This window comes from Gadus macrocephalus, chromosome 15, assembly GCF_031168955.1.
Source record: "Gadus macrocephalus chromosome 15, ASM3116895v1".
Taxonomy (NCBI): domain Eukaryota; kingdom Metazoa; phylum Chordata; class Actinopteri; order Gadiformes; family Gadidae; genus Gadus; species Gadus macrocephalus.
Window position 1 is genome coordinate 9561630 of NC_082396.1, and position 14929 is coordinate 9576558.

The following is a 14929-nucleotide window of genomic DNA, read 5'->3' on the forward strand; positions in this document are numbered from 1 at the left end:
ACACACACACACACACACACACACACACACACACACACACACACACACACACACACACACACACACACACACAGACTCTGACAGAGGAAGTGCTGTTATGTTCATGTCACAATGATGATGTGTACTTCCCCCTTTCTCAACCTGAAATAACTATGCTCAAAGAAGGCTATCCACAATGAATAGTTTCATTTCATTTTTCACTTAAAATGTACAGCTGTAATCTTATATGTATACTTAAAAAAATTATCAATCAGGTATGAGATGAGGGGACCCCGGAGGCTATCTGCATATGATTACAATACAATCATTGCCATACTGAAAACTTTTAAAACATCCAGTGACCACTATGGAGGGAAACCATGTCATCTGGTTCCCTAGAAGAGGGTCTACACCCATTGTTACATTATAGGATAGAGTGGTTCTGAAGTAACCCACATACTCGTGTTATTAACTTTAACACATGAGTATGTGTTAAAGTTAACAGAGCCCTCCCAGGAGAATACCTAGCATAACAGAGCCACCAGATCCCCCTCACAACAGGTTCAGCCTCGGCCCCTGGACTGATCCTGTTCCCTGGTGTTAGGCTGTCATCTGCTGTAATCTCACCACGGAACGTGTGGAACACTGTGGTTCTAATGTGCTTGTAGAGAGAGAGAGAGGGAATTCTGCATGGGGCAATTGCCGTTTGGGGGTTCATGGGTTCAGCGCGAGAGGTCCGAGGGAGCGTAACTTTCGATCGATAGGTATCCGTTTCATGTTCCATGTTTGGATATTGCAATGTCAGATTCTTTGTTACTTTCTCATCGTGGTTGTTCTTTTCATCATGTTCTTAATCTTATCACTCCAGGGACTGTAACTCACCTTCACATAGTTCATTGGAAGTAAGAGATCAGAAATTGTGTTAACCTTCAGTGGAGATTTCTTTCAGCCTAGGCCTCTACTGTTACTTGGTTTATAGCACAGCATTTCTGAATACTTGATCCTAACAGAATGGCTAAGTGACGCCCACCTCAAGCGTCACACCTGGAACTTAGCAATGGAAAAGGCTGTACGGGAGTCAACGGAGCTAGCTTTGAAAAGCTTTGATTTCAATCTGAATCTCAATGACATGTCACTGGGAGGGTTTATCTATACTGATTAAAATGCTGGTGCGCCCGTAGCTCTCACTTTGTTTTACAAAAATGTAACTAACACTTCCAAAAACCCTCCCACATACACCACCTAGCAGAGATACGCTAGTTTACATGGCTAGTTAGAGTGGGCTTTTTTTGAGTTCTGAAAGTCACCTGTCGACTACCCGACAAGGGGAACAATGATAATTATAGTTATAATTTTATTATAATGGCATACATTAAAGTTCTGCACATCTTATAGTTGTTATCAACTGTGTTAAGTGGAATAAACCACTCCAAGTTGTTACTGGAACGTAATGTACGAGGGGGAGGTGCCGTGGTTGCGGAGAAGCTGGTGTTGATCAACACCTACTGATGCTACTCTTACAACACCTTATTTTCAGCCCATATACCAGTTGTGGTTTCTGCACAGCTCAAGCCTTCGTTCTTGCACTGCAACCCATCCATCTCTGTGTCATTTTTTCTAACGAAAGTCCCTTGCTGTCATGTTCGTTCACAGTTTTTGCCGTCATTTGACTCATATCCTGCATGGTCATCGTTCTCACTAAGCTCCGGAGGAGTTGGTCTTGTCTTTTTTCAAACCGCTGTCATCGCATGTGTGCACTTTCAGCCACCACGTCCGACCTTATTCACTGATGACTAAATGCAGATGTGAACGTTGGTCACAGTTCATGCTAAAAACAGAAATAGACGGTCTTCAGAAGGCTTTGTGACTGAAGTTCCATGGCCCCAAATCACCAAGAGCTTTATCTTGATTCAAGAAGAATCTTAATTTCTTTATTGTATCATGCGATATTTTGATTAATTCAGTTTTTAGCCTTCAAACCTAACTTCCTAGTTCTTGACTGCCAGACTATGACTTCAGCAGCTGACAGCTGTGGGGATGGATTCAAGTTCCTAATTTTGCTACAAACGCAAATACTCTTCTGCTCCATCTCTATACTGATAGTGTTATCATAGGACACATTGGAATAGAGTTGACTTCCTTTCCCATCGTCACTACTTCATTCTATAAAAGGAGTTTTTCACGGGTGGTGATAGTGTGTGTGTGTGTGTGTGTGTGTGTGTGTGTGTGTGTGTGTGTGTGTGTGTGTGTGTGTGTGTGTGTGTGTGTGTGTGTGTGTGTGTGTGTGTGTGTGTGTGTGTGTGTGTGTGTGTTTGCGCATGCGTGTGCGTGTCTGTACATGCGTGTGTGCCTGCTTTCGTGCGTGTGTGACAAGAACAACATGGCGTGTGCGTTGACCAATGTCTTTTTACTAAGCTTACTGAGAACCAAGTTCTTAGTAAGCACCAATATAGCATTCATACGTTTCTTACACACTGTAAAAAAACAAATACAATTGTCATTATTAGGAGTCGGCCTTAGTAATTATGGTATGTAACCGCTAGAGGGCGTCACCAACACACTAAAAACAACACAGAACAACAACCCTGCTCGATTGCCAAGGTTACGTTTTTGTTTTACAACAAAACATTTGTGCAAGGTTCAGAGGCCAGTGGCCTAATGTAAGACATTGATTGGCGACAAACAAAAAAAACATAAAGTAATAGCCAGAGAAGCCTAAGCAATCAAGCTGCCCATTCAATATTTTCAACATGAGGATGTGTGGCACCGCACCAGCATGTTGAATAGAACAAGGTCACGTTGAAAACACGTCACAACAACAAACCGTGAGAAGGTCACGGTTTGAGAGATGTATGTGGATGATATCATTCCAATAAACACGCGGAAACGTCCTCTGGTGCGGCTGCATATCCGAAACTCAAAGTAAAGGACAGCCTTGTTATTCACACCTGGCTCACAATCCATTTCCGCCATATCTTAAACGTTGGCGGTTGATTATATTATTGATATCATTAAAAGGTTACGGTCAGGAGGTCAGGAACAAAAGCTCTTGGGAATAGGGAATCGATGTAAGCTGTAAAATACTGCAGAACAGCACAGAGGACAGCCTAGTAGAGCCACTGGCTCCCCACGGATCGGCCACAGAGACAGCCGTCCTCCAGCAAATCGACAGTTGTTACAATTTCATTTGTGACTGGAATAACGGCACTCATGGAGAAATATGTAAATGCATTGCCCTTTCTTAATTAATGTATGGCTCCATTATGTACTTGAAAATACATTTTTAATCCCTGATTTCTATTCTGTCTGTCTGCTCATCAACCTATCCATCCATCCATCCATCCATCCATCCATCCATCCATCCATCCATCCATCCATCCATCCATCCATCCATCCATCCATCCATCCATCCATCCATCCATCCATCCATCCACCCCCCCCCCCCCCCCCCCCCCCACACACACACCCCTGCCACCCTGTAGGGAGAATAATGAGTTAAGGGAAGATCTGTTCATCACAGAGCTCCGGAAATGGGGGGGGTGATGTTTGAGTGGTAGGGTTGATGTATGGGTGGTGACGTGCAAACCGCAGTAACCCAGAAGGAACTTGTAAAACAGGAAGTCCTCCCACCTTACTTCACACATTTTTTGACACAACGAAGGATATCAACAACCACTGCAATTTATCGAGCCTGCGTGTGTGTGTGTGTGTGTGTGTGTGTGTGTGTGTGTGTGTGTGTGGGTGTGGTTGTGTGTGTGTGTACTGATACACCGACCAATACGGCATGAATTGTGATCACTTCTGCTGCAGGGTCAAACTCCTTCACCACTTCCTCCACCATCCCCAACTCTAACATCACCACCTGCTCCACCCCACTCACCCCTCCATCTCCAGCATCACCACCACCACCCCCACCATCACCACCAGGACTGAATGGAACATATTATCCGCATTCACATCCACGATAAAGTCAGCGTTCTAGAACCAAGGTGGCTGCCAGGAGAAAGAGGCCCACGGCTCTTGTTTTCAATCCTGCAGATTGAGGCGTCTTTGTCCCTGGCACTCCGTGTGTCACCCGTACCATTAATAATTCTGCCGAGGAGTGGGCTGAGCTGAAAGACGAGGTGGGGTTGTGGGGTGGTTGATGGCTTATCCACGGCCGCACACCAGTCAGGGCGTCCCCTTCGGTTCCCTTTTGACTGCTGAGAACGCAATGAATCAGCCATGCATGACGTTAGCCATGCATGACGTTAGCCATGCATGACAGGCAGACGCGCACGCAAACACAGGCGCACGAAGCGCAAACACACACACACACGCACGCGCGCGCGCGCATGCATGCACGCACATACACTCACACACGCAAAAACACACTTGAAAGCAAACACACAGACAGACAGACAGACAGACAGACAGACAGACAGACAGACAGACAGACAGACAGACAGACAGACAGACAGACATAAACACACTTAAAAGCAAACACACACACACACACACACACACACACACACACACACACACACACACACACACACACACATACACCCCCCCACACCACCCCCACACACAAACACACTTAAAAGCAAACACACACACACACACACACAAACACACTTGAAAGCAAAAACACACACACACACAAACCTTTCTATGTCTGGCTCAGGGGGGCTAGAGTTCTCAGGGGAGGCATAGCCGTTCTGTAGTAGATCTAACGGCCGTTCTGCATCCACCAATCAGTGTTGACCGGGGGGGTGAGCGGCAGGTCAACCGAAGGAGCACAAAATGCAGTACACGCATCCAGGACAAGGGGATCTAAATAACTCAGGGCATCCGGTTTCCAAAGCATACCTTGATGTAGCGAAGCTGATTGAAAGTGATTGTAGTTTTGAACGGTTTGAGTTTAGGCATTACAGACGCCGAGGAAGCGGATTATCTCTGCTCCCTGATGGGGTTCTCCAAAGAGCTCAGATCCAAATTAACAACTGCATTACGCCCCCCTTCTCCGATAACCTGACACAGGGAAAGCTTTTATACAGACATGCGCATTGCGCAACATACTCACAAGCAGGAGCATGCGCACGTCACACACAAACACATGCACCGGAACACGCACACATGCATGCACGCACGCACGCGCGCGCACACGCACACACACACACACACACACACACACACACACACACACTGTGTTCTAGCAAACCACATGTGGATCACTAGAAGATATTGCTGGAATCCCTACTCAAGATTCGTAATTTCTGAAAATGAGTTCTACAATTTTGAATGGGCGTTATTCCTCGGCTGGTATTTTCAGCAAGTATGAATGTATGAACTGCAATGTTTTATTTGCGGTTGTTGGGGTTTAATACTTCCCCTGTTTCTGCTTAGAAGCTGTGCTTTGATGCTACTTCATAAAACATGCTCTTCTTCTTCAACCATAAACAAGTGGTATATGATATATATGAAGCCACACTATGATCGAAGTACCGGTACAATGTTAAGCTGAACCAATAGGACAGAACTGTATATTATTTAACCTTTTCCAATAGACGATAGCTATATTGGAAAACTTCCAGCAGCTATAATAAGATAATATTAACACATAGATCCAATGCACCCCAACATAGTGAAATCCCATTTACTTACACCTGATAAAAACGTACATTTTCTTATTTGAACCATGAGAAGGTCCTGACCAAGATATAGCTATATACAATCAATCTACTTCAATATGTACACTCTTATAATAGACTTCAACATTTTATTATAAGATTGTACGCAACAAGGTCATAAACCAAGACGAATGGTGAAAAGTGCAAGCTATTTAAATCACCCTTTTTAATAATCATTTATGAATCTCCCAAGATACTATGCAAAGCCAGTACATAGGCTACTTCGGCTACATTGAACGTTATTGAACAAACGTTATCTTGTGTCACCTTCACAAAAGCCCTATAGGCTACCTGATCTCTTCAGCTCCGCGGGTTTTAATGAAACGAGAGTAAAGACATCAGATGCAGTGTTTTAATTAACAACAAATTGTAATGAAGGAGCTATCCCACTCAATGGCACACTGTGCCAGCACAAATGAAGCTCTATGCTGGGGTAAAGGTGTGTGTGTGTGTGTGTGTGTGTGTGTGTGTGTGCGTGTGTGTGTGTGTGTGTCTGTGTGTGTGTGTGTGTGTGTGTGTGTCTGCCCATGCATGTGACCGTGTGTGTGTGTGTGTGTATGTGTGTGAGCATGTGTGTCTGCCCATGCATGCGACGTGTGCGTGTGTATGCACGTGTGTGTGTGTATGTGTGTGTGTGTGTGAGAGGTGCCACCGTTTGCCAACCAACTCAGGCCCAAATGGGCTGATAAACAGTTTAATTGGGGAGCGGGATGAGTTGTGTGTTGCCATATGAGCCCAGGGCCCATTCCAGCCTCAAAGAGCCATCACACTTGTTTATTAGCACCAGCTGGCTCTCCGTCCACCTGTCATTAGCCCCACCACTTGCTGTTGAACATAACCTCTTTAACGTATTACATTCCTACAGAGACAGGTCATTTTAAGTGGCGTTTTATTTTTTGTCACGACTGTGTAATGTACAGGTCGTTATGTAGATCAGCGCCCTTATCGCCATAACACACCCTCTGTGCTTCCAGCTAAACCTGGCCGTTATGTAGGCCTAGCACTGAACTACGTTATCACATTTTCCTTGATAGTTAGAGGCCAACCAGGGAGGATTTCTTTAAATGCATAAATCACACACTAATGTGAACGTTGACCGCAAGCAGTGGATATTTCGAACTGCAAGTGAACCAATTTGCTTTTATAAAACTGTCATAAGTTGACTGAGGCGTAATGACACACATTCCATCCCGCCATGTTTTTAATCACCTAGTAGCACACAATTAGCACTTAGGAAACAGTGTTGGGCAGTACTAAGGTTATGCTCATTAACCCCTAGAGCCAAGAAGCTGCTAGCCTGTAGTACTATTTTAATCCGTCCATTTTACACACAAGCTGTGTTTACTCATTCAGCCTGGGGCCAAACAATGCTGATATGAATAGGTTATGTCTCTTACGGCTCTATTAAAGATATATTGATCCTGGAATGGTTTTGCTTCTACAGGCTATAGTCCAAATTACTCAGAAAGCCCTCTAGCTAGCAGCAACAACATATTGTGTTCACACACACACACACACACACACACACACACACACACACACACACACACACACACACACACACGCATACATGTCCTCACCCCAGGGATTAGAGGTTAGCTGGTCATTAAATGATTTATCAAGATGTTGCCCTAGGCCTGCCTTTATGAAAAGTTGCTCGTGAACCCCTCCCCCAGATATGTTTGGTTTGTTCTGGAGAAATCATTTTGACAAGTGGTGTGCTTTTTGTCTATCTTCTGTAAGCCCTATCAGACCTTTCATCAGTCAGTGAGATGTATTGGAGTGTTGATACACTGGTTTTATCTCGTGAGCCTACTCCAAATGACAGTCGGACAAGAGTAGCAGTAGCAGCACTTGTACGTTTTTGAAATGTGACACATTAATAAAAGGAAAACCCTGAACTCACATTTGTTTGAGGGAATTGTATGACTTTTTCAATAACATGTAGAAAGATGTCAAAGACGTTTTGAATGTCAAAGACGATGAAATGTGTCTGGGAATTGTTGTATCATTCTATGGTCCTTAATCAAATCGGCAGCCCAAAGGTTCTGGTTTTGAAACCCAATGTTTACAGTCTACCTGTATGTATCCTTGAGAGGGATGCATATCTCTTAAACAGTCGTACATTTTATCACCTATATTTTAATATAGGCCTACTGTGAGGCAATTTGGATGAAAGCTTTAATGAAGTTTTAAGAATATACTGACAAATATAGTCTATAAAATCCTTATAGATGTTGAAGGTTATTACTGAGGTCATGAATCGACGTGCTCCTCTTGTTAGATAATTCATCAAAAAACACCATAACTTTCGTTTCACAGTTCATTAATTGATTACCAGAATTAAAATAATTAAATTAATCTTTGTTCACATGCCCGGAACATCGTAATGACTCTTAAAATGTTTGTCGTGCTCGTTGCGATTGTAATGTAAATATTTTGTGCATGTGTTTTCCACCAAATAACAGGTGTGAAAATCGAGTAGTAAATCTGTATCCAGAAGACTTGGCCTCGTATTTGATTGGCTGGGATTAGCTGGTAATTAATGCTGGGCTCCAGTGGTCGAGAGAGAGAGAGAGAGAGAGAGAGAGAGAGAGAGAGAGAGAGAGAGAGAGAGAGAGAGAGAGAGAGAGAGAGAGAGAGAGAGAGAGAGAGAGAGAGAGAGAGAGAGAGAGAGAGAGAGAGAGAGAGAGAGAGAGAGAGAGAGAGAGAGAGAGAGAGAGAGAGAGAGAGAGAGAGAGAGAGAGAGAGAGAGAGAGAGAGAGAATGCCAAATGACAGACTTAGGAGGCGGGCAGGAGAGGGGGGTATAAATCTAATCTCTCTGGAGGCCAGGGAGGCTCAAACACACACTCATCCTGCTGGCATGTGCCTGGTGTGGACTTGCCCAATCGTCCCAACCACCAGCATAATGACCTCAAAACTCGATGGGACTTTTTCTGTGTTGCATAAATACGCGCCTAGACGGGGGCAACAGTAAAAAGGGAAACGACATTACAGTATTAAATACGATGCGCTCCTCAGCCTTGAACTCGTATAAACTATTAAAGTGTCCTGTGTATTACCGGCCACTCTTTTATCCATTGAGATAAAAGCCTTGGACGGAACGGACCACTCAGCCATATCTACAACCAAATGAAGCTTTTTTTTTTAGGAATGCTCTTATTAAATATGATCTTGCTCCCCTTACGAGCCGGAGGTGCATTAAATTGAATGCAAAGAGAGGTATAAAAATAAGTGTTGGAGCACGGTATTCACCGCCGGTCAACAGGATATGCATATGCTCCCTCTCAGAGCTTTTAAGACATAGGAGGATGGCGGGTGCACTTCATTAGGAGAAGCCTGAGGATGTGCTGAGGCCCTGTGCCTACGGCTGCTGGTGTGAAGGGGAGTGGATTGGTTGCAAGGTAGCTGGGATATCGAGAATGATAAGCAGTCTTATAAGACTATCGATTTGAACTTGACCAGTGTGGGTCACGGGAACGATGGATTTCCCCAGGGGTTGGAAAAATACCCATTTCACCAAAGGCGGAAAATAAGACAGCTGTTATTTTTTACAACCCATCTTTCAGGAAACCTATGTTCTTGTACCATGGATCAGTATATAAGACAGATGGCAGTGATGCGGCTGTTGAGAAAGCATGTGGTTTGAAGCATTACTTGAAGAAATACATCATTGTTTTTTCTTGTTTTTATGCCCAGGATGGGGCATATCAGAGACATAATCACGCATATGTATTTTATTGAATTCTAATTGGGATTAGTTTGATCTTTACTATCAAGCTATTCAGCAGCTTGCGGTATTTGCTTGTAGGAGTGATGTGTTGCAGAGTTCTTGCAAGTCTATTTGTTGTGGGAAAAACTGTGATTAAGAGAGGTGTAAGTATCAATATGTGTAAAAAACAATAGGGTATGGTGTGTGAACCATCCATATCCCATATGCCTTGCAATATTTGTTTAGGCACTATACAATTTGGATCAGCCCTGGTAAATAGTCGACCCCATAGTTCCAGCAATAAATAAGTAGTAATTAAATACATACTGTGTGTTTGTTCTCTCATCGTCATCCGCTTATCCGGGGTCGGGTCGCGGGGGGAGCAGCTCAAGCAGGGGGCCCCAGACTTCCCTTTCCCGGGCCACATTGACCAGCTCTGACGGGGGGATCCCGAGGCGTTCCCAGGCCAGTGTTGAGATATAATCTCTCCACCTAGTCCTGGGTCTTCCCCGAGGTCTCCTCCCCACTGGACGTGCCTGAAACACCTCCCAAGGGAGGCACCCAGTGGGCATCCTTACCAGATGCCCGAACCACCTCAGCTGACTCCTTTCTAAGTAAAGGAGCAGCGGCTCTAATTGTTACATACTTTAATTCAACGTTTATCCTGTGCAAATTAAACAATAATATTTCTTTAAATTAGACGTTTTTCATTCATTATTGTTTGTTGTCTTTAATATCATACCACCTCTAGATATAACCATAGGGTCAGAAAAAGTAGTGGCTTCCACTCCAAATGATGAATTACTTGAAAAAGAATATCATGCTAACAGGATAAACAGTGTAGCCTGGGTACAGCACTCAACTCTATTATGTGAACCTCTTGCTGCTAAAGCTTTATCTTGAAAGACAGCTGAGCAAAGATATAAGAATTCCCTGAGAAGTGTATGACAAGATCAAAGGATGTTAGCATAGCCGATTAGCTCTGTCAAAGCAGGCACCATGGCTTTTCATTTTATAGCATACCCTTTTTCGCTACATGGAAGGAAGCATATCCAACTAGCTACATAGCATCCGAAATGTAATCCATCTCTTTTATAGCACACTCCTGGAATAATAGGGCCTGCTTATCATTTCACTTGAACCTCACAAGTATGGGTTCATTTTGAACAAAGTGCATAATATGTTGTGCTATTACCAGCTACTATCTTGATTAAAAGTGTCTTCTTGAATTTGATGGAAGTCCACCAGATATTATTAACATATTCCACTTTTTTTTCTTTCTTGTGAAGATCTATCAAATTCTGAAAGCGTAGCACATTTCACAGGCTTCTGATTAGGAGATATGAACTGGAAGTTTACTTCATATTCATAAGTACACCTTAGAGCAATTTTTCTGATCTGTACTTCCAAAAAACTAATATTTCACTGACATCCTGTCAGTGATATTAAATGAAGAGTAAAATGTCTCGATCTTTTTTTTAAATAAAAATTTATTTAATGCTATAAGTGAAGATGGAATATGCTACCGTGTTTGATTAAAAGTTCCCTTTTTTGTCTTCGATTCCTGTTATAATCCTGTGTGTTTGAGTGTTTGTGTGTGTTTATGTGTGTGCATGGATATTGTGCATTTGTACATGTGGGAGCATGTCAAGCATCTGAACAACAGTGAGATGCATGTCAGTTCACCATGATGCAGCGATAAGGATTTTGATTTATTATGCATGCAAAGGCAACATGATGATTTTACGTGTTGCCAGATTCCAAGGATTGTCCTCTCACTCAGTTGTTTAAATCATCTTAAACCAAAAATATCAGTGGTCTCATTCATGGGCTACTGAATTAATTTACCAAGGTAGAGAGAAAGTCCATCTTGTCTTATTTCCAAGGGTGTAAGTGACAAATTAGTAGCGGACAAACCCAGGCCCCATGGTGGAACAGAAAGGCAGAAAGGGAAAAAGATTGGCCTGGATTCACATGGGGATCATTTCGGAGCTGGGCTCTCTAGCCCAGAGGACCTAACAGGGGCCTTGTAAACAATATAAAACTGAGAGCCAAATCAGTTGGCTCCGTTATAAAATGGCTACCACCTGTCATTGGCAAAGATCTATCTCAGCCTTCCCATGCAGCACATCACCAAATATATCAGCCTGTGGGTGGAAGGCAGGGAACTGGAAGGATGGTGCGCAAATTGGTTGGATAGTTGAAGGGTTAATCAACCATTGGTAACCATTAAACATCCGTTAATCAATGAGAGTTCAAGCGGTTATCAAAGCTCGGTGTTAATTGCAAGATGGGTTAGTGATGTATAGCGTCTGGATGGTAGCTCATCAATACCAATTAAATTATTCCATTCAAGTTGCTATTGTTGAGCTGATGAGTTTAACGTGTTTTGAGAAGTGACCTAAAGAGGAGACTTTCAAGCAGCCCTATTGTCTCTGTTGTTTGATGTGAAACAGCAAAACCTCATTATCCTCATTCGTAGGACATCGCAGAACACTGATTTTGTTGCAGAGATTTGTCTTATGATGATGATGTTATGTTTTTGATTATCAGGTTGTCAATCATGTTGATTTTGCTTTCCATTGTTCGCAATTATCATTTGGATTAGGATGTTTATGATGATTTTACTTACACACCTGTTATTAGAATTAAGGCTTTCATATCATTTCGTTATTGTTTTGCAATTTTCATTTGAAAACTGTTACATATTGGTCTCACAAACAGTTTGTGAACATTTCTGGGGTCATCGTTTTCTAACGGTGGAAATGATCCGTAAGCCACATAAAGTCTGCGGTTCACTGTAGTTCAAGAGAGTTTGACATGAGCCAAGGGGTCGGTTTTTTCTTAAACCTTCACCACTGCCAAGACAGCTCAGAATGCATCTTGTTTACTCACAGGTGGAAGGGTTCCTACAAAAAGGGGCGTTTACTTACCCTTTAAGACATTCTTTAACTATTAACCACTATATACTCTATACTCCATTGGCATCAGCGGCGGGGCCATCAGACAGGTTGAGTTACTATGATTACACGCTATGTGTTTAAGAGCGAATGATTCCCAAGCCATCGGGGAATCAATAGAGGACAGCTCAAGGAGCGTTTCCACAAGAGGTAGCCCCGCATTGCATAATGGCATCTGTACTTCTGCCTACAGCTTGGTGATTAATTATAGTCAATACTGGTGTTGAGCACTCATTAGTATGTGTAGGGAAGCATATGTTTCTGTAAGGTCGGCCTAATTCCTGTCTGTCTAACTCTTCCAATAACTTATATTGCCTGACGGGAACTTTGCTTTGCTTTGCGCAGGGACATTCCATATAACATCACAGAGCACTTTTTGCATTCATATTTTTATGTAAAGATAGATCGGTATGGAATAATATTATATCTGATGACTGAGGGTAGAATAGAGTCATTAATTAAAGCTAGCAATTTGGAGAAACAAGCCAGAGTAAGCTAGATCTTGAAAGTATCAAACAGACAAAACCCCATACCTTCTGGCTTACCTCCAAAGCCACTCCCCCAAAACAGTATGTCTAGCTTGTTAGCTTGAGCAATAGAGTGGCGAAGTCACGCCCCTTCCGGTAGGGCTCATGGGACCTATGAGATCGAAAAATATGAATGGGTGTCAATGGAGAGAAAATAATTATTTTCTGGTCCCGGTCTTTATATGCCCTGGATTACACATATGTTGTTTGTGGATTTAAAGGATAATTTTTCATGCAAAGAGTTCGACCGTTTATTGTGCAATTGTTCAGATAAAGGCTGTAGAGAAAACACAACGAGAAAGACTACACGGCTCGTATGTGACGTCACGCTACCTGCGACAGGTGTGGAGAAGACCGACAATCTTCCATGGACATATTGAAGGATGGACCACAGACCGAAAATGGCCGCCCATTCATTCCTATGGAAACTGCTCAGTGGCGCAGGGCATCATACAGGAGCGATTTGCTTCTGCGTTATGTGGCCAAGACACGTGACCTAGTCCGTGACGTACCGGATGCAGAAATATAGAACTGATACCGTAATGCACCGCTTCTTTGTCTTTGGATCTTTTGAATAAATGGATCAATACATGATGAATCACAATGATCGCAAGCAGAGGACCGTGAGAGTTATTGAGCAGCAGATGAACCAGTCCAAAAAATGGAGCACTGAACTAGGCCCTCTCGGATGCCATTTGCTTCACTACGACTCCTTTCAGCTGCACACCCCTCTTCCCCAGCGAGATAACGGCTAATAAAACGCTTGAGGTGGCGTTAAGGAAAGAAAAAACGTAAATTTTTTTAGGACATGGCATGAAGGTAATTATGAGCCTTTGATTGATATCCAGAAATTTTTTGCGGAGACACAATCCTGTTCCCCACTTGTATTGGAGTGGACGGCGATATCTACTTCTGGGCCACATGAAATGACGGACCCCCGTCCACAGCCAGCTTAAACAGCTGCAATACCAGGCTTGGCCTCTGAGCACTGGTGGATTGCGGAAGTATGCGCCTATCCTGGGGGCCTGCAATCTTCCCATCGGCATAACTGAAACTCTGCACGTGCCCCGACTTATAATGGTTTTCACCTCTTTCGATGCTTTTATCCTCCCCTTGGAAAAAGCGGTGAAGTGGGGCAGAGAGATCGCCATCTCTGTGCCGAGTTCCAAGGGCGGGTGTGGTGACGTATATCATATGCGTCGAGAGCAGCGAAGATTTAGTTTTCTTTGCATGAAAAATTATCATTTAAATCCACAAACAACATATGTGTAATCCAGGGCATATAAAGACTGGGACCAGAAAATAATTATTTTCTCTCCATTGACACCCATTCATATTTTTCGATCTCATAGGTCCCATGAGCCCTACCGGAAAGGGCGTGACTTCGCCACTCTATAGGTGCACGCAGGAAGCCGGTAGGTAGGGGGACAGAGAGCCAAGCCATCCGATCATTTAAATTGCGTCGGAATAGATGATTAGACAGGCTTGTCTAGCGACAGACCCAAATACCGATAATTGTATTTTTTCCTGTCAGAGCATTTGATTCTTTGGTAGTGCTTAACAATGAGTGTACAATAATTATCCATTAATTAATTGGTAGTTAATGCAGTATTAAGGATTCAGCAGAAAACGTGTGATCATTTTCTAATAATGTGTTCATATAACTAAGGTATGTAGGCCTATTAATACGTTTTTTAATTGGGTTAGAGTTTGGGTTGAAATGTTTAACTTAATAGAAAATAAACGTAATACTACGTAATAGATAAACGTAATACTTATAGCTTATATGAGCACAATAAGTGAATGATTAACTGTTAATAACGGTTAGTTATTGCTTACAACTGCAATAACTTAAGTTGATGATTTGTTAATTATTGGGTAAAATGTTACCGATTTATTAATAGCTGTAGAGATGTAGGCCTAATTAGAATTTCAGGGCATTTCAGAAAATGCTTCTCAAATAGATGGACTACCCTAGCGTACATTTTTTGTTTATTTGAATTCTGCGGGCATATCTTTGAGATATAATATCAAGCTATTTCACTTTTCAAGAAAATATCATCAGTCACTTCTTTGA